Source organism: Danio rerio, chromosome 14, assembly GCF_052040795.2.
Source record: "Danio rerio strain M-AB ecotype USA chromosome 14, GRCz13ab, whole genome shotgun sequence".
Taxonomy (NCBI): Eukaryota; Metazoa; Chordata; class Actinopteri; order Cypriniformes; family Danionidae; genus Danio; species Danio rerio.
Window position 1 is genome coordinate 5,667,501 of NC_141034.1, and position 20,956 is coordinate 5,688,456.

Genomic DNA, 20,956 nt, shown 5'->3' on the forward strand with positions numbered 1-20,956 from the left:
TTTAATCAATAAAATCAAGCATTTTCCTGCACCAATCTCATGCTAATATCATGAAAAAAAGCTTTAATTAAGGCTTTTTCAGTATAAAACATGTGTTAATTACAATTAAACTAAATCTAAGATTAATTACCTGAACAAACAGCATTCAACAGTAACTCCACTGGGGAAGCAGGACACGGTTCATTAAATCAGGTCTGTCCCAATTTTATCAGGATGTCTGGTCCACCTGTTTAAAATGGACAGAAATAAAATAAATAAATCAGGATGGAGATTGCTAGATTGCTATGAGAGTTGCATAAGACTTCTCTTGTGCACCTTTCCTCTACTTGTCACAGCTTGTGTACTGTTCTAGCTCATACTCGAAACTTGGCATTGTAAACTGCAAATATTGTTGCCACTTATGACAAATTGCCTGCAATGTTCCTCGTTTGCAAGTAGTTTCAGATAAAACATCTGCTAAATGACTAAACGAAATGTAATTCGCTAAGAACAAATGGCACCTGCTGATTTCAGCGTTTATTTGTACACGCTATCTGCATTGTTTTAGCACCTGATTTACTGACGAAATTATGCAAAACGCATGCAAATATCTGCGCGGAATACAATTTGCTTACCAAAACCTCCCTATCTTGCAAAATGCTCTGCCGTATGCAGCAGACTTCTATGATCTGATTTAGTTGCTCGCAAAAAATGCAATAGTACATATTTCAGATGGATTTCATACTGAAGTGCCCATTCAGTTCCCCCCCAAAAACAATATAGAAGCAATATAAGTCATGAAATAAAATAGGCAGTTATGAGAGGAATCACAGTGTTACTGTCATGGTTGCACTTTGTCAGAAAGACTTGTGAAACGAGGTTAAAACGCATATTTATTTAAAAAAACACTTACATCAAGGAACATGAAACCACAGACAGGGTGAGGAATGATGACAATACAGTACCAGACAAAGGACTACATACTGTACCAACCTCAGAGGTATAAATACACAACACTGTTAAACCAACCCAGGCTGATTCTGAAAACGTACCCCTATATACATTTCTGGAGAGCACCAAATACATCCCAGGAGGTATGTTTGTTTTCGTGAAACCACCAGAGGCCTTTTGAGACCTCAAATTTATCGTGAGTGGCATTTGTGCCTGCTCTTCTCACATAAATCCACCAGAAGCTACTGTCGTCTGACTGACTGACTGATCAACCGACCGATCCCCCCACCTTCTTCCAGAAAAAGAACATCCCTCGCGGTAGCCTGATTTTTACCATTTTGAGATTTTACCACATTCTCACCCTGTTATTTACTTGTTTATATTATTTTTTGGGGGTTTTGTTTTTGTCTTACGTGCTTTCTGCAACCTTTCTTCGCCAGAATCGAACCCTGTCGCCCCGGTCAACTCCTTTCTGCATCTCAAGTTTGCAAATGTACGCTGCGAGCCACTGGGCAAACTGGTAACATCGAGAAAGCCGTCATGGAGGTAAGTAGTTAGCTGTTAGCGTGAAAAGGATCGCGTCAAACTGAACTGTATTGTTAATTTTAAAGACGAAATGCAGCCATATGTACTTGAAATGTATATAGGGCTACGTTTTCAGAATGAGCCCATGTTGGATTAAACTGATAACAACTAGGGGTGAGACACGGGTGGGGCTAATATTGATAAATGGGACATCACATGACACAGCAACTATATTAACACAACTATATGTAATCCATATATCCTGCATTTTGCTGGCTGACAAACTGGACATCTAAACTTTGTTTACCATGAGTGTGTTCACACTCACACCACCATTCGGGATCTGTCGGCATTTCTTACAATGTAAAAAAAATGCTGGGTTCCACATAATTTGTTCATGTTGTTCCAACACAAATCGATTAGGTTAACAAGACAGGATTAAACTGAATAAATACAGCGGTGCAACACAGGTGGAACTAATGAAACTAAAAAAATGGCGGGAAAACAGAACAAAGGAATCACATAAGATAAACAGAAGCACATAGAATGCAGCAAATGGGACATCACATGACACAACAAAGCAGACTCATGACGGAAGCATTATCAATGACACACACACACACACACACACACACACACACACACACACACACACACACACACACACACACACACACAACGAGAGAAATAAAAAGCTATCATATCCTTAAAAAATACTTTTCTCAATTGTTTGATCATCACAGATGCATTAAATATCTGCATGGTAAATGGAAACGACTCATTTTAATGTGATTTAGTGTAGCTCTTCTCTCTACCATAATGGCACACTGCTAATTGCAGCAGGCAAACAGCATTGGGTTTTGTGAATAAGGCAAAATCTATAATGAGACTAATTTACATACAAAGGGGGATGATTGTGTCCAAAAAAAAAAAGAGTTTAAATATTTAAGATGCTGCATCAGAGCATTTACTTTCTGGTTAAAGTGAACTGTGGGGGTTTAGTGAATAACACTGTGATTTACGCTAATGGTTATGTTAAACAGAAAAAAAAAAAACACTAAAGCTAAATAATAAAGTACTACAGTGGCCAGTTATGTGTATTTGATATTATCATTCCTGTAGTGCTGCGTACAGCAGATTGTAAAACTACACAGTTTGAAAGGAGTCATTTCGAACATCAGTAATCAGGGTTGCCAAGTTTGTGGTTTTCCCTTAGAATCGGGCTACTTTTAATCACTTGCTGGAAAGTTGATGTTTTATTCCCTGGAATAAGGGATTGACGTATTGCATCAATTATATTTGGTGTATAATAATCAGGTAATAAATAAAACAGAAATAATTAATGATTTCTTGTGCGGCCCGGAACCAATTCATCCACAGACTGGTACTGATCCGTAGCCCCGGTGGTTGAGGACCACTGCTTTTAGGTGTAAAAGGTCATTTAGATAATTAAATACAATATTGTGTACAATGTTTCTTTAAGAACTCCTTATTGCATGTGTGACCGGTTCTCACTTTACTCTGCGTTGTGTTGTTTAGGCGAAAGGAACCAGTCATATGGGAGTAAACAGCCTTTTATTCTGCATGAATAAAATAAACAAATGGCAAAGCTGAGTCTGTGCCTTCCTTAGGAGCTCACCAACCTCTCCTCAATCGCGTTTGCCGCGAACTGAGGGAGAGCAGGCGGAACCAGAAAACTTATACCATTTTACCATTTTCCAAAATACATCAATACATTGAAAACAAATACAACTATGATTTCATTAACTCTGAAATATAAGATATTTAAAGAAGAACTTTGAAAATACGCAATTAAATAAAAATAAATGATGATTAACAAGAAGAATTTTGAGTGAAATTAATATGTATAATATAACACCTGTTACACATGTTTTTTGAGGTTCTTCTATAGCACTGCATTTCTAAGAGTGTATCTGCTATTGTAACGAGCCAACCTAATTTAGCCAAAGACTAGAGATCTTTGGTCTTAAAGAAATAGTTTGTTACAGAATAAATCTTTACTTGAGGAGAGATTTTCTTTACTTGAAAACGGCTACTTGGCAAAAGCACACACGTTTGTTGTTGTTGTGAGTGTTCACAACAAATAGTAGACACATAAAAGATTCGATTGTTGTATTGATCTTATCTGTACGATCAAAACTGAAAGTGTCATTTAAGTTCATTTCAGCAGTTTGACGACACCACAGATGAAAACGCGTATACGCGGTCTTCGACCCCAGAGGGTTAAAACGCACTTGGTTTACAAATAAATGTAAAATAAAATAAAATAAAATAAAAAACTGACTGTAGTATAGAAACACTGATGTAATGAGCCTCTTTCTAAAATTAGGCTTTTTGGTAGGTTTTAAACATTTAAAGGGAAAAAATGTAATTCTTGTTGTCGATTGCAAACCACACATCAAACAATTAATTGTATTGATTCACATCAGTATTGTAGGCCTATTTATATGCCTCTCTCTCTCTCTCTCTCTATCTTCTGAAAGCAAGGGTTCACTGTATCAATTTGACGTAATAGATGCATTTTTCAGAGAGGATGCATTTGATGGCAGGACACATGAAGCACACAAAACAGATAATTCTATAAAACATAGTTTTGTGCTCTAAACAATTGTCTATAGAATTTAATTCTAATGAAATTAATATGTTTATGCAAAAATTTCTTAAATGATCTTAGCATATCACTTCAGTCTTTACATTGTTTTCCAGTTACATTAAGAAATGATTTTTAAATGTAATTTATTTAGAATAGAATAACAATTAGATGATGATAATAATAATAATAATAATAATAATAATAATAATACTTTTATTTATAATATTTTCTAAAAAGTATTTGTTAAAATTATATAGAATTTTTATAGATTTATAAATAAATGGGGGCGTGGCTTGTTGTGGGCGGGGACTTGTGGGCATATCGGCGGGGCATAAATTCTCACTCCAAGCTAAAGCCAAATGTTGGCAGCCCTGCCTCACACAATTGACAAAATATGACCTCAATCTGGCAACATGTCACCCAGTTGCACTGTTGATTTCTTCGCAGCTGGTAGATGCGCTAGCAATGTCAGTAATAGTAAACCGGGGTGAGAGGGGAAGGCGGGGTTGTTTCATAACTCATATCACCTAACATTGGGATGCAACTAATAAAACAATATACACAATAAAATACACCTGCATGCTGTTTCAATGCATCTACAGTCAGATTACGTTCGACAATTGTAAAAAGATCCAGGTTTTCCTTTAAAACACCACGTTAAAGTAGTGCAACTAGTATCTTTTCTTTCTTTTCCACCACTTTTTCTCCTGTCATACAGATATGTGTGATTGATACAAGCCTGCCAGTCTGTAGCATGTTGCTAATTTTAGCACAGCCCCCTCCTTTTCTCTCCCCCTCTCTCTCTGTCACCTGGGGAGAAGAGTGGTAGCAGCAGATAAATTGGGTTCCTGCCCCAGAATCCATCTCTTAACAGCACTCAGTAAACTTGGTCATCTGTCAGACATGCGTACACTCTGTGACTGATGTAGTGTGTTGTATTCCAGGGGGCTGTCGATAAAAATAGAGCGCCGACATCAGTAAACACGCGGATGGATAGATAGAACAACAGACAGCAGCCTAGTTGCGCTTTCCTTATATAATTCTAATTGCGCCCCATCTTTAGGCTGCACAGCTATAAATATATAGTTGAAGTCAAAATTATTAGCCCCCCTGAAAATTCTTTCCCCCAATTTCTGTTTAACGTAGAGATTTTTTTTCAACACATTTTTAAACATAATAGTCTTAATAACTCAGTTTTTATCTTTGCCATGATGACTACATAATATTTGACTAGATATTTTTCAAGATTCTAGTATTCAGCTTAAAGTGACACTTAACAAGGTTAATAAGCAAATGATTGTATGGTTTGTTCTGTAAACCAGTGGTTCTCAAAGTGGGGGTCGGGACCCACCGAGGGGTCGTGAAACAATGAAGGGGGGGGGGGGGGGTCGCCTGGTGATTTCCAAAAATCTATGAATTTTTTATTAAACCATAAGAGTTACCGGTAACACTTTAGAATAACTATCCGTTATAACTAGTTAATAGACCATTAATAAACAAGTAATAAGTTAACAAGTTATAAGTGACTTGTTAAATAAAAGTTAATAGTTTGTTGATTATTTTTAACTGTGCCTTATAGATGGCCAGTGGATAACTTACAAGCTGTTAGTTAACAAATTGTAACTGACTTCTTAACTGTATTTTAATGATTTATAATTATAGCTTATGAATTAGTAATAGATCATGAACAAGCGGTTGGTAAAATTACTTAATAAAGCTATTTTTCATTTATTAACTGTTAGTAAATGAGGAATAGTTGTAACTTTAGAATAACGTCCCAATAACATGCTTAAGCTAATAACTAACACTTAACTATTATATTTACTCACACTTAACAGATTAACAAAAATTAAAGGATTAAAATGTTACAAAAATGACTATTTTTGTCATAAATATAAAAAGCACTGCCTCCATGCCTTCCTCATCACGGGGGGCTTTTTCAGTTTATTCATGACAATTTGCATTTTTATAATGTTATTATTAGTAGTAGTATTTATTATATACATATTTTATTTTTTTTTTTTTATAAAAAATTGTTTAGATTTGTCCACCTGTGGGGTTTTGGATATGTCTGCATCACAATATGGGGCATAAGTATAGGACGTGTGTTTGAATATAACTCCTTTTTTTTTGACCACACTGCAATATTATTGTTCATTTATTTATTTGCTGTAAATTAGAACTGAATTTAGACATAGTTATTCAAACAAATCTTTGCTCTTAACAAACAAAATTAAATATGTGGGCTAATGGATGCCGTCAGTGGAGTGAAAATACTCCACGAAAGGAGTAAAGAGTAAAAGTAAAGAGGCCGCATGGAGGAGGCTCGTTCTTCATCCTCGCGCTGCAGATGGTCTGTTTAACTGTTTTCTTGCTTACAAAGTTTAACTTGTTTTTACACTTACAAAGTCCGCCATGTCAAACAACGCAATTGACTCTTACACAGAATGGGAGATGAAAGTGGTTTAATGCACGTTACGCTCAAAACACACCCATAACTCATTAAGAGATTAAACACAACCCTGTTAGACCATGAGCCTGAGTGCAGAGCGTATTTGTCTGTCCTTAAAAAAGGAAAAGAGGATTCAGAGACGCCCTTGCACTTTAGACTTTGCGCCTAGATCGTTAAAATAGAGATCTTAGACACAATCTTTCTGTTAGCATTGCTGGTTTTGAAGCCAACTGGAAATCCTTTTTCAATTATCTGTCAAATGTCAAGGATAACAGTTTAAAGGTGTGCACACTGGCCTAGACATATATATTTAACATGGATAACCTATTCGTTAAAAATGATTTTGATATCAGCATTCTATTTAATTCACTAATTATTTTGTGCAACGTTCAGCTTTTTTAGCACCAATAAACTCACAACATGGATGGAAACCCCACGACACTGCAGAAGGTCAATAAAAAAATATTTTAAAATCTTTTCTATCTGTCTTTTGTCTTTTTTTTATTAGTTTGCTTTTTTCATTTCTGTTTTTATAGTTGTTGTTGCTTTTTGAATTGGTCTGTGTTGCTTTAAGGTTAAAATAAAAATATAATATAAAAACAAATATTGCTAGGGGGCTAATAATATTGGCCTTAAAATGATTTGTAAACAATTTTTGGTCCCACTTTATATTGTGGCCTTAACTAATATGTACATACACAGGAATTAATAGTTTGCTACAATGCACTTATTGTGTAAATACATGTATTTACTGTGTACTTATGCTTGATTAAATACATGTATGTAATTACATCTGTAATTAACTTTTGTAATTACATTTGTAAATACACTGTTGACCATCCCTTACACCTTAACCCACCCTTAAACCTACCCATAGCACCAAACCTGTTCATAACCCAACCTCTATCCCAATTCAAAAGCACCACAAGTGGTCTCAAATACATTATAAACACAGTAAGTACATTGTATTTATTTTTTTGATGTAAGTACATAGTAGTTAAAGACACTTAATATAAAGTGGGACCCAATTTTTTATTATTATTTTTATTTTAGCCGAAATTAAACAAATAAGGCTTTCTCCAGAAAAAAAATAAAAATAAAAAAAAATTACTGTGAAAAATTCCTTGCTCTATTAAACATAATTTATGAAATTTTTGATAAAGAAAGTTCAAAAACCTTTTGACGTCAACTAAATATACTGACGAAACACACATGTGATCTGTAGCTGGACTGATATGAGGTGAAATATAAAAAGAGGCTATAGATATTTTGGTCTCAGGAACTATATAGGTCACAGACCACTTTGCCTCATTCAGTCTTTCAACCTTACTGCCGCTATCGCTGTCAGGAGTGATTAATATTCCAATGTCCTCATGCAAATTTACCCAAATAGGGTTGGCGTGATTGGTGCAACTGCGGTAACCGGTGTCAGAGGAGACCATTTAGTGAGATCATGCATATGCATGAGCTAATTCATTTATCAGCTCGGCTGCAGTTAATCTTTGAACATAAATATGCAGGGCTTTTTCATTTTCAGCCAAAATAAAGAAAGAAATGGTAGACTCTGGCCGTACGGGGTGGCGTGAATCGACCACCTGTCTCTAATCAGGAAGAGATCATCAGATAAAGCGCGCAAGCGAGTGAAACGAGACAGTATCACTCTGTTACAAAATCTCATCAGCTGCAGCTTCTTCGCATCGTGGGGTTTCCATCAATGTTGTGAGTTTAATTGGTGCGAAAAATCTGAACGTTGCACAAAAGAATTAGTGAATTGACATGCTAATATCGAAGTATTTTTTTGGCGAATTCATAGAAATAAATACATTTATCCCTCCATTGTTTCAAATACATTGTAAAAAAATATGTTAATCAAGATTAATTATGTGTTTTCCGTTTATTTATGGTTGAGAATTACATTTGATCTCTGCTCTGACGACTTTTGATGCAAAAAATTCAATTCTACAGTTTGACAGTGACTTTCATAGCATAGAAGCCTAGTTTGAAATAATATAATAGATAAGAAATACTGTAGAGAGAAGCAAGTCTGTAAAATAAGAGAACATGTACTGACAGTGTATTACAAGGTTTTTGTAGTGTAATATAAAACACCAACCCAGACAATATGTTACTTTAAACTATTAGAATTGTGAATAAGTCACTTTTTTCCTAATGTTTTTAGATCGAAGGTTGTAGGAAGAAAAGATCAAGATCTTATAATGTGATTCAAAACAAGGAGAAAAAAAAACAAAAAATAAAAATACGAATTACAACCCTGAAAAAAAAAAAAAAAAAAAAAAAAACAGCCTAGGCTTGTTGGCTGGTTTTAGCTGGTCAACCAGCCTGGTTTTAGAGGGGTTTTGGCCAATTTCCAGGCTGGTCTTAGCTGGTCAGATTGGGAAATGAACATCTAAACCCAGCTTGACCAGCCTGGTTTAAGATGGACATCCCAGCCTGGCTAAAAAAAAAAAAAAAAAACCTAATACTACTAATACTTCCCTTCTTAGACTTTACAGACCTGAAACTTGCCTATAGCACTTATTCATTGTTGCTCTTACTTGTGTAAATTTCTTCCTTGTCCTCATTTGTAGGTCGCTTTGGATAAAAGCGTCTGCTAAATGACTAAATGTAAATGTAAATGTAGGCTGGTCAAGCTGGTTTTAGCGGGTCATCTCCCAGCCTGTCCAGCTAAATCCATGCTGGAAATGGCCAAAACCCCTCTAAAACCATGCTGGAAATGGCTGAAACCAGCCTGGTTTTAGAGGGGTTTTGGCCATTTCCAGGCTGGTTTCAGCCAGGCTGGTTTAAGCTGTATTTTTCAGCAGGGAAACTATAAGAACTGTTAATTTTTTGGATATATTTTATAGTGTAGTTTAATTCTGAATGGCAGCATGACAACAAAACCACATTGTTATATTTCCAAATGCTGTTCACTGTTTCTGTCAGCGATCTCCCAATAATATCCAGCTGCAAACTGAACCACCATCAGATCTAACAGATTTAGGATGTTTATTATAATATATAGTTTTAGTTTTTTATGTATAATTAATTTTTTATATAAAATACTGAAAATAGAAGGCAAAACAAGAAGAAACATAACAGTTTTAGTAACTCATCTCTAATAACTGATTTATTTTCTCTTTGCCATGATGACAGTAAATAATATTTTACTTGATATTTTTCAAGACACTTCTATACAGCTTAAAGTGACATTTAAAGGCTTAACTAGGTTAATTAGGTCAGGTCAGGGTAATTAGGCAAGTATTATTGTATAATGATGGTTTGTTCTGTAGACTATTGAATAAAATATAGCTTAAAGGGGCTAATAATTTTGACCTTTTGGGTTTTAAAAAATAAAAAAACGGCTTTTATTCTAGCCAAAATAAAACAAATAAGACAAAAAATGGTCCCACTTTATATTAAGTGTTATCTACTTAACTACTATGTACTTACATCAAAAAATAAATACAATGTACTTACTGTGTTTATAATGTATTTGTGACCACTTGTGGTGCTTTTGAGTTGGGATAGAGGTTGGGTTATGCACAGGTTTGGTGCTATGGGTAGGTTTAAGGGTGGGTTAAGGTGTAAGGGATGGTCAACAGTGTATTTACATATGTAATTACGAAAGTTAATTACAGATGTAATTACATAAATATATTTAATCAAGCATAAGTACACAGTAAATACATGTATTTACACAATAAGTAACAAACTATTAATTCCTGTGTAAGTACATATTAGTTAAGGCTGCTTAATATAAAGTGGAACTGAAAAAATATTATCAGACATACTGTGAAAAATTCCATCATTTGGGATATATATATATATATATATATATATATATATATATATATATATATATATATATGTATGTATGTATGTATGTATGTGTGTGTATATATATATATATATATATATATATATATATATATATATATATATATGTATATATACATATATATATATATATATATATATATATATATATATATATATATATATATATATATATATATATATATATATATATATATATATATGAGCATTTCATATGAACATTTTAGATAAAATGTCAGACAGGTGGGCCTTCAAAAATTGATCGGAAAAAGAAGTGGGTGCTGAAGTGAAAAAGGTTGAGAACTCCTGCTTTAGTGAACTGAGAACTGTAATAAATACTGTAGTTTTCTTTTTAACTACCGTAAACTGGTGTGTTGTAGTATAAAGTCCACCATGTATGTTGAAAGCCACAGTATTGGCTCATTTGTTTACATTACTATGGTTGTGCTGCTACCATAGCAACTGTAAAATTACCACAAGAGATTAATTTCCTTCAGCTTAGACCCTTTATGTGATCACCACAGCGGAATGAACTACCAAGTATTCCAGCATATGTTTTACGCAGCGGATGCCCTTCCGTCTGCAACCCAGTACTGGGAAACACCAATACACATATACTCATACACTGCCGCCAATTTAGTTTATTCACCTATAGCGCATATCTTTGGGGGAAACTGGAGGACCTGAGAAACCCACGCCAACACGGGGAGAACATGCAAACTCCACACAGAAAATCTCAACTGGCCAAGCCGGGATTAAATCGGCGACCTTCTTGCTGTGGGGTGACAGTGCTAACCAAGTCTTGATCTGAATGTGGATGGCGTCTGCTCATAAAGCAAGAGGTTTTTGTAGCTCAGGTATATATTATAGCAGAGCTTATGTGTGTGTGTGGAGACAGAAATACAGGCAGGGAGAAAAAGACCCTGAGGGGAAAGAACAGAACTGAATCAAGGACAGCGGGAAGGAATATCTGTGCAAATCAGATCCAAGACTTAGCAATGAAGGTCTAAAATGCAGTACAGGCTGAACCGGTGATGATGGATCACATCTGTCTTCCTCCGCAGCTTTCATGTCATCTCTCAGAGCACCTGACTGATGCCAACATGCTAAACTCATCTAGCCGAATTCGCAGTTTTTTAGTTTTGCTGGAACTAATGTGCGTTCTGGAATCTGGTATCCCTGCAGGAAATTAAAGCTGCATTAATGAGCACATGTTCTAGTTGTTTCCATGGGGGGGGAGAGGGGGGAGGCCAGACAGGTGGTTTGTCAATGACAGTAAGATGGTCTGCAGGTAATGCAGTAAAGCGGGTGGTTGCAGGCACGTTGCAACATCACAGACACCCAAAGGAGAGAAAAGTCACAAATGAGAGGTTTTAAAAATGATAACGCATTAATTGTGGTATCTTGTTACCCTACTGAGGATAAGTAAGAGGTGTGGAGACCGGATAAATGCATGTGGGACATTTTCAGAAAGTCCTGAACCAAACACACATAGAACTGTGATATATATATATAAAATTCTACAGCATTTAGATTTTTTTTTTCTTCTTTTTTAAATATTTCCCAAATGATGTTTAACAGAGCAAGGAAATTGTCACAGTATGTCTGATAATATTTTTTCTTCTGGAGAAAGTCTTATTTGATTTATTTCGGCTAGAATAAAAGCAGTTTTTATTTTTTTAAACCATTTTAGGGACAAAATTATTAGCCCTTTTAAGCCAAGTTTTTTTTTTTTTTTTTTGATAGTCTACAGAAAAAAAACATAATTTCACAATAACTTGCCTAATCAACCTAGTTAAGCCTTTAAATGTCACTTTAAGTATAGAAGTTTCTTGAAAAATATCTAGCAAAAAATTACTAACTGTCATCATGGCGAAGATAAAATAAATCAGTTATTAATGAAATTGTTTATTAAATCTATTCTGTTTGGAAATGTGTTGAAAAAACTCTTTGTTAAACAGAAAACGTGAAAAAAAAAGTAAACGGGGGGGGGGGGGGGGGGGGTGATAATTCTGACTTCAACAGTATATTGAACATTTTTGTTTTTGAATATTTATATATCATGTGTTTTCAAAATAAATGAATGGATGATTGAGTGAATAATTGAAAAAATACAGTTAAAATATACTACCACTGCAAATAGTAATAATAAAAATAATAATAATAATTTAAAAATGTGCTATGCAGCTTTATAGTTTTATCTACATTTGAATGTGCACTGCATGCATTTTATGAATTTGGTTGATTTATTATTATTATTATTATTATCATCATCATAATTATTGTTATTATTGATTTATTATTGCCTGATTTATTTATTGGATTATTTATTATTTATTATACAAATTACTCATTCTTTTTATCTTAAATTACATAAACCTACGAAAATTCCAGTGTAATGACAGTTTAAATAAATATACATACATAAAAAAATAATAAATAAATAAATAAAGAAAGAAAGAAATACATAAAATAAAAATTGACTTGACCACATACTGTATTACAAACTCAGTTAGACTAGTTTGCAACATTCATTTAAACAAGCTTTATCTATTTGGCACCTTATATATATATATATATATATATATATATATATATATATATATATATATATATATATATATATATATATATATATATATATATATAATTTAAATAATTATACCGTATATTTTGTTACTAGAATATATTTGCTACTCTGTAAATTTTTTTCCAGCAAATTTATTTTGTATTCCAGCAGCTGAAAAAAAGTAAAATAATGGCCATTAAATTACAGAAATTAACCGTAAAATAACACACGCTAAATTACATAGATTTCCGGTAAATTGTCATTTGTTTTTTTCTCAAAAATTCTATAATTTATCATTTGTTTTTTTCTCAAAATTTTCGATATTTTACTATCTGTTATTTCACGGTAAATTTCTGTATTTTATCCTCTGATATTTTACAGTAAATTTTTGTATATTAACGGCCGCTATTTAACTTTTTTTTTGGCACCCCAGCTACCGGAGAAAAAAAACGTAAAATAATGTTTGTTTGTTTTTTGTTTTTACAGACATACTATATATCCATCTATATTTGACAAAAACAAGTACGTATTGTCATTTTATTTTTACAAAGATTATTTAAATATATATATATATATATAACAGACTTGCATGCTTTAGCATGTACAAAATTCATCAAAATAAATAGTATGTGATGTGGATCCCTTTTTTACCCAGCTAAATCACTCCAGTAATATCACAGTATCAAATTAAAATGCATAAATAAAGAAATACAAATTCTAAGCAATTGGTTTAACCAAAAAAAAAAAAAAACACTACCTATTTTCCCAGCATACTCTAATCTAGCACGACATTTGCAGGATATCCTCTGCAGCCATTAAACAACACTTTCATCTCTTCCCAGCAGTATCTGTCGGTCCGCCGGACATACAGTATATCCAGTGCTGCCTGTGCCTGTCCAAGAATTAACGACGAGGTTACGTTTAATTACAGGCCTCGGTTCCCCACACATAGAATATTCCTCCCCTCACGAAATGAAAATTAATTGCATGAAGCTTAAAGCTCATTATGAGGTTTATCCTGCCCAAAGCCATGCTTATCACCATCTATGATAATGAAGTATCCCGTAATCCCCAGAATGATGGATATAGAGAATTCATTATGTTTTGCACAATGCTGACACCAGTGTGAGATACGCACTACTGATCCTGTGTTTTGTCCGCGTCCAAGTAGAGTTGTTCTTTCATTTCCTTGTCATTTCCTTTGTATGCTGCGAATACATGCCCGATTTGGATGTTTGCTTTGAAATCTTTATTAATGTTCTTTGCGCTGGCCTTGTTTGCAGTGCACATCGGGATAAAAATAAATGTGAATAAATCTCGAGTAGCGGAGCATCCGGCACAGAGGACCCAGAACCACTCAATCACTCATCTGAGATGCTAGAAGAAGGAGGATTTGGATTTAGCTGCACTGCATAAAATAAATGAGCAGTCTTCCGTATTTTGTGATTTTTTGTTTCACATTATTATTATTTTTATTTCCATTATTCAATTCTATACAATTCATGTTTATTTCTAAAGCGCTTTTATAATGTAGTTTGTGTCAAAGCAGCTTAACATAGAAGTTCTAGCTAATTGAAACTGTGTCAGTCCAGTTTAAATGTGTCAGTGTGGTTTAAATTTCACCACACTGAAACACTAAAGAGCAAATCCATCGATGCGCAGCTCCACAAGTCCCAAACCAAGCAAGCCAGTGGCGACAGCGACAAGGAACAAAACTGAAACACCAATTGACGTGAAGGAAAAAACCTTGAGAGAAACCAGGCTCATGACCATTTCTCCTCTGGCCAAACTTCTTGTGCAGAGCTGCAGTCTTGGCGCCTGAGCCTGGAGAACGCTGGACGTCCATCGTGGAGAAGCTGCAGGTGTGAGTAGGTCACCGGTGGGTGTTTGGGATGACCGGCATCAATGTAAAGACTCATCTGTGACTTTGTTATTATTTATTATGCTACCTTGATCTTGATTCCAGCAACTTTTAACCTTGAAAATTTCCAAAAAGTGGCTTTTGTTACATTTTTAATAGTTTAAAGTGATTTAGTGTCTGGGTTGGTGTTGTTATTATGCTACAAACACCTTGTAATTAACTGTCAATACATTTTCTGTTATTGTTCAGACCTATTACTCTATATAATATTTCAAACTAATAAAATGTCAATGAGGTGACAAAGTGGAGCAGTATGTAGTGCTGTCGCTTCACAGCAAGGAGGTCGCTGGTTCGAGCCTCGGCTCAGTTGGCGTTTCTGTGTGGAGTTTGCATGTTCTTCCTGTGGGTTTCCTCCGGGTGCTCCGGTTTCCCCCACAGTCCAAAGACATGCGGTACAGGTGAATTGGGTAGACTAAGTGTCACATCTGTCAGTGCGCTGTAGTGCATCAGGACTCAGAAGGCACTACAGCGTCCCAGAAAGACTACAATTCCACACATACCACACGCATACACCGGAACACATACACTGACCTGTCATCACATCTGTTCTGTATTACCGTTGATTATCTGGACTATATATTCCATCATTCCACTGTTGTTTGTCATCGCGTCGTTTGTCTTCCTTGTCTTTCCTGCCGCCGTGTTTCCAGTAAGTCTAGTATTCGAGTTTTGATTCCTGAGCCCTGTCTCTGTTTTATGTTTCTTGTTTTGTTGTTTATTTGTACTTTGAACACCTTGTTTCTCTGTTGATGCGCACTGTAAATAAACTGCACTTGGATCCGCACCTTTTCGTTTCCGTTTCAATCACGCATAACGTGACAGTAAGAGTGTGTGTGTGGATGTTTCCCATAGATGGGTTGCGGCTGGAAGGGCATCCGCTATGTAAAATTGTGCTGGATAAATTGGCGGTTCATTCCGCTGTGGCGACCCTGGAGTAATAAAGGGACTAAGCCGAAAAGAAAATGAATGAACAAATGAATAAAATGTCAATGAAAGTCACTTTGTTAAACTGTAAAGTTAAATTATCAACATCTAAAGTCAACAGAACAGAGATCAAATGTAATTCACAACCGTAAATGATCAGTAAACACTTATAAATCACACTATATAAAAACTGTCCAAGATATTTTTTTGTGTGAACACTTCTGCAGGCAGAATGTTATAGACTTGTATAAGGTGGTTTTGGTTTATAAGGCTCTTGCTTGACTTTCTTTGGCGCTGGTTTATAATAAGAGGTCAATGCGACAGCTGTCCTGAACAATCAATGGTAAACAGAGGGGATTAAACTAGGGTTAAACCAACTAAGAACCACAAACAATCTGATTTAAGCTGTTAGTTTGTTTTTTAATTGGATACTGGAACGAACAATGAGATCAACGTTGTTTTTCATTATTAGTTCATGACATTTAATGTATTATTAAACTTAAAGGATACTTCTTATGCCCCTTTATCAAGTCTCTGATGTCCCTATATATGAAGTTTTAGCTTAAAATACTCCACAAATTTTGTTTTATAACTCTTTGAAACTGCCCATGTTAGGCTTTTATCCAAATCGTGCCATTGTAGCTTTAAATTCGAATGAGATGCTCTTTTCAATTCAATTAATTTTTATTTCGATAGCACTTTTACAATGTAGATTGTGTCAAAGCAGCTCAACAAGATCTAGTAAATTGAAACTGTCAGTCCCGTTTTCAGAGTTGAAGTTCAGTTCAATGTGGTTTAAATTTCACTCCTGAAAGTTCAAACGCTAAAGAGCAAATCCATTGATGCGCAGCTCCACAACCAAACCAAAGTCCCATACCAAGTCCAAAGTCCCAAACCAAGCAAGCCAGTGGTGACAGTGGCGAGGTACAAACTTCACCAATTGACGAAAGTAAAGGAAAAAAAGAGAGCGAAGCTTCAAATAGCCATATGTAGCGGATTCAAAGGAGGACTCTTGTTATCTCTGAATGTCAAAAGAATTGTTTTAAAAGAATGTCGTCTATGAAGACTAAAATATTCATTTGTGTATCCTAAAACTCGACATCTTTAATGCTTGTTAAGACTGTGAAATTATCTTCAGCAGGTATTGTGTGAAAACTCTAATGGCGCATGGCTTCTTCCCACTCAGGGCTTTCTATGCTAATGAGGGAGAGATCATCACAAATGGGCGGGGTTTTCCACCTCTAATGACATGTACAAAGGGAGAATGTCAATCAAAGCGATTCTGCAGACGAAGTGATTATAAAAAAAAAAAAAAAAAAAATATATATATATATATATATATATATATATATATATATATATATATATATATATATATATATATATATATATATATATATATATATACATATAATTAATTAATTTTTACCGTTGGTGGCTGGTTATATTTGTACTCTGCTGCCACACAGCTGTGTTTAAAGCCCTTATAAAAGTTATTTTGCATAATAGTTCCCCTTTTAAAGTAACTCAATCTAAATGTTGTAACAAAAAAAGTCATTTATCAAAGTCAAATGTCCTACATTGCCTTTTATTCCCACATCAACAATTGCTCTTATTTCTCAGCCCCTTGCTTCTAAACCCCCTCACCCATTCTGTGATTGATGGATAAAATCCATTCTGCACTATGTCCGTGTTTCTGGAAATGTGTCACGTTACGGAGGTAAAATTGGTTTCAAATGCTTTTCACTTTGACTTCCCTTCTAAAAAGCTTTACTGTCATGTTATGTTTCCATGAAGAACCTAAAACACCCAAGGGTCCTTTTCAAAGAAAACACTATATATAACATTTACAGCAATGCCATACAAGTACCATTTTTGATTGCGATTTGATAACGATCTTTGTTAAAAACACCCTAAAGGTAATTTTTCTAGCCAATATAGAACATTTGGTGGAATATAAAAGTTCCATGGATGTTCTTTGAACCATTTAAGTCATTCAAAAATATTTTTTTATTAAAATGAACCTCACAATAAAAAAAAAATAAAAAAAAACAGAATCGGTTCTCTTTGATATGAGTAATTCAAAGCAATCTCATGGCAATTCGTAACTTTTTTGATTTAGTGGCTAATTCGTACAATTCAGTACGATTTGCTCATCACCCAATGACGGTTGGAGTTAGGGGTAGGGGTTGGGTGCCACGCCTCCTTTTAACAATCGTTTGAATTTGTACGAATTAAGCTGCGGTCACATTATGGCCCGTTTCCACTGAGTGGTACGGTACGGTACGATTCGGTTTGGTACTCTTTTATGGCCGTTTCCACTGTCAATAAGCGTAATGAACCAAACCGTACCGTACCACTTTTTCGGCACCCTTTCGAAAGGGTCCCAAAAACGAGAAAGGGTACTAAAAGGTGGAGCTACACGCGCAGCCGAACGCTGATTGGTTACAGAGATACGCCATGAGCTTGTGGAGCTAAAAAGAATGTAAACAAAGAATCCGCCATGTTCTAATACACAGCCGAGAGATTACATGGATATACTATATGCATAAAATAACCAGCTATGGATGACTCGGGCTCAAACAAACCGTGTCGTCGTCTTGATGAACAGACACAATGCAAAGAAGAACAAAATCTGCCGTGTCCTGTTGTTGCTTTACGAGCCCGTCTAAAAGTGCGAGCGGTATTCGCTTTCTTCTGGGAGCACGCGATCGCGTCTATATTTGATATAACAAACTTCTTGAGCTGATGATAATAACGTGTAACGTTACGTGATTGTAGAAGTGTCTCCGTCATCTGATCCATTCAGAAAGAAAACTTTGGCTCTTCTTCGTCTGACAGACTGGTCATTTTGGGTTCAAACTGTAAATTAAGGAAAATCTCAAACACACCGCTTCCTTGTGTGACAACATTAGAAATTCAACAAGCCAAAATCAACAAAAAAAGCCAGATTACAATTTGCTAAATTACATTGGGGAAAAAGAATACTTTTTGGAGACATGTCCTGCGGTCTGATGGAGCTAAGATTGAACTGTTTGACCATAATGACCAGTGTTACATTTGGAGGACAAAGAGGAAAGCTAACAAGCTTAGGAACACCATCTCAACTGTGAAGTATGGGGGCGGCAGCATCATGTTGTGGGGCTGTTTTGCTGCCGGAGGGACTGGTCCCTTTCACAGCTAACAAGAAAGAACATTATGTAGAAATACTGATGCAACATCTCAAGATGTTAAAACCTGGCCACAAACAGGCCTTCCAAACAAACTATGACCCATACGGCCAAATTAGTTAAAATGTGCCTAAGCGACAACAGAGTGAATGTTTTGGAGTGGCCATCACAAAACCCTGACCTCAATCCAATAGAAAATGTGTGGGCAGAGTTGAAAAAGCTGGAGGAATAGGCCGAAATTCCTTCAAACTATTGTGAGAAGCTTGTGGAAGGATACCCAAATCATTTGACCAAAGTAATACAGTTTAAAAGCAAAGCTAAAAAAAAAAAAAAAATACCAAGAAAATGTGTAAACTTTTGGCTGTCTAGAAATTTTTTTAAAAATCTCAAAAAAAATTCTCTCATTATTTTGCTATTTAGCAAATCTCAAGACATCAGCCAAGAAATTAAAACTTGGCCACAAACGGATCTTCCAAACAGATCATGACCCTAAGCATACTGCCAAATTAGTTAAAATGTGCTTAAACGACAACAAAGTAAATGTTTGGGAGTGGCCATCACAAAACCCTGATCTCAATCCTATAGAAAATGTGTGGGCAGAGTTGAAAAAGCTTGTGCGAGCAAGACAGCCAACAAATCTGACTCAGTTACACCAATTCTGTCAGGAGGAATAGGCCGAAATTCCTTCAAACTATTGTGAGAAGCTTGTGGAAGGATACCCAAAACATTTGACCAAAGTTATACAGTTTAAAAGCAAAGCTAAAAAAATACCAAGGAAACGTGTAAACTTTTGACTGTCTAGAAATTAATAAAAATTCTCTCATTATTTTTTTTCATTTAGCAAACGTAAATCATTTAGGTAATCCTAACAGAGCTAAAATAGTAAACATTTTTTGTAAAAAAAAAAAAAAATAGATATGTTCCTTTTTTTAGAGTGTATGTAAACTTCTGGTTTCAACTTTACTTCATTTGCATGCATTATAGACCGGACATCTTTGTCTCAAATAACACTTGTGATAAAACTCACAGACTGCAGACCTCCAGTAGGCTCCTGCAGACACATGGAGTTCTTGAAAACGCTGTATGACTGCAGATTACAACTATGACCTACAACTATGTGGACACCTATTCATTGTACATATCGCTGTCAATTTCACATTGTCGTTGTTTTTGCACTGTCTGTATTTTGTACTGTCGTTGTATTTGCACTGTCTGTATTTTGCACTGTCGTTGTTTTTGCATTGTCTATATTTTGTACTGTAGTTGTATTTGCACGATCTGTATTTTGCACTGTCGTTGTTTTTGCATTGTCTATATTTTGTACTGTCGTTGTATTTGCACCATCTGTATTTTGTACTGTCTGGAGGCAGCACCTAAGCTTTTCACTCATCATAGCACACGTGCTGCTAATGATGTGACAATAAAAGTGATTTGAATATGATTAACCAACACGTTTTAATAAAGGATTTCTTCTGCTTGTTCAAGTCTCCTGGACTGGGTTCTTCTCTTCAATCATTTTTTATTTTTTATTTTTACAATTGTATACCATATAGTATGGAAGTATGTAATTTTGGATGTAGCCTCAGATCCCAAAAGACGAAATCTTAACTTCCGTTTCATGTCGACTTTAATATCAGCTGTAAAAAGTAGTGTTGCAATGACTATTTCCCCACGGCTACAGTGCATAAATTTGCTCATTAAACTGCAGTGAATGTCACTCCAATGTACAAAAACGTCAGATCAATTTTTAGGACCGCACAGCTACTGTATATTGAGTGGTCTATTACTGAAGCTAACTGCTAAATCTGCGGATTGCCAAACCTTTGACCTTTGACCAATATAATCTCTATTAGCCAGCCATTATGACAGCATTGATTGAAATTTTCTTAACAAGTCTGTTCAAACCAGTCGCTTTAGTGTGGCTCATGGTGAGGTGATTGGACACGACACACACACACATACATACACTATGCTGGACTTTCAGGTTTGTGAGCCGGACAGGTGGCTCCAGCCT

General features: G+C 35.2%; 1 long non-coding RNA gene across 4 annotated transcripts in view; it reads right to left on the reverse strand.

Moving 5' to 3' along the window:
* LOC137487507 (uncharacterized) overlaps nt 1–20,956 on the reverse strand; it is a 214,880-nt gene that overhangs the window by 160,250 nt on the left and 33,674 nt on the right. For all 4 annotated transcript variants that reach the window (XR_015507159.1, XR_015507162.1, XR_015507160.1 and 1 more), the window contains exon 2: nt 131–226. This is a non-coding gene — a long non-coding RNA (uncharacterized LOC137487507). The remainder of the gene's footprint in view (nt 1–130; nt 227–20,956) is intronic.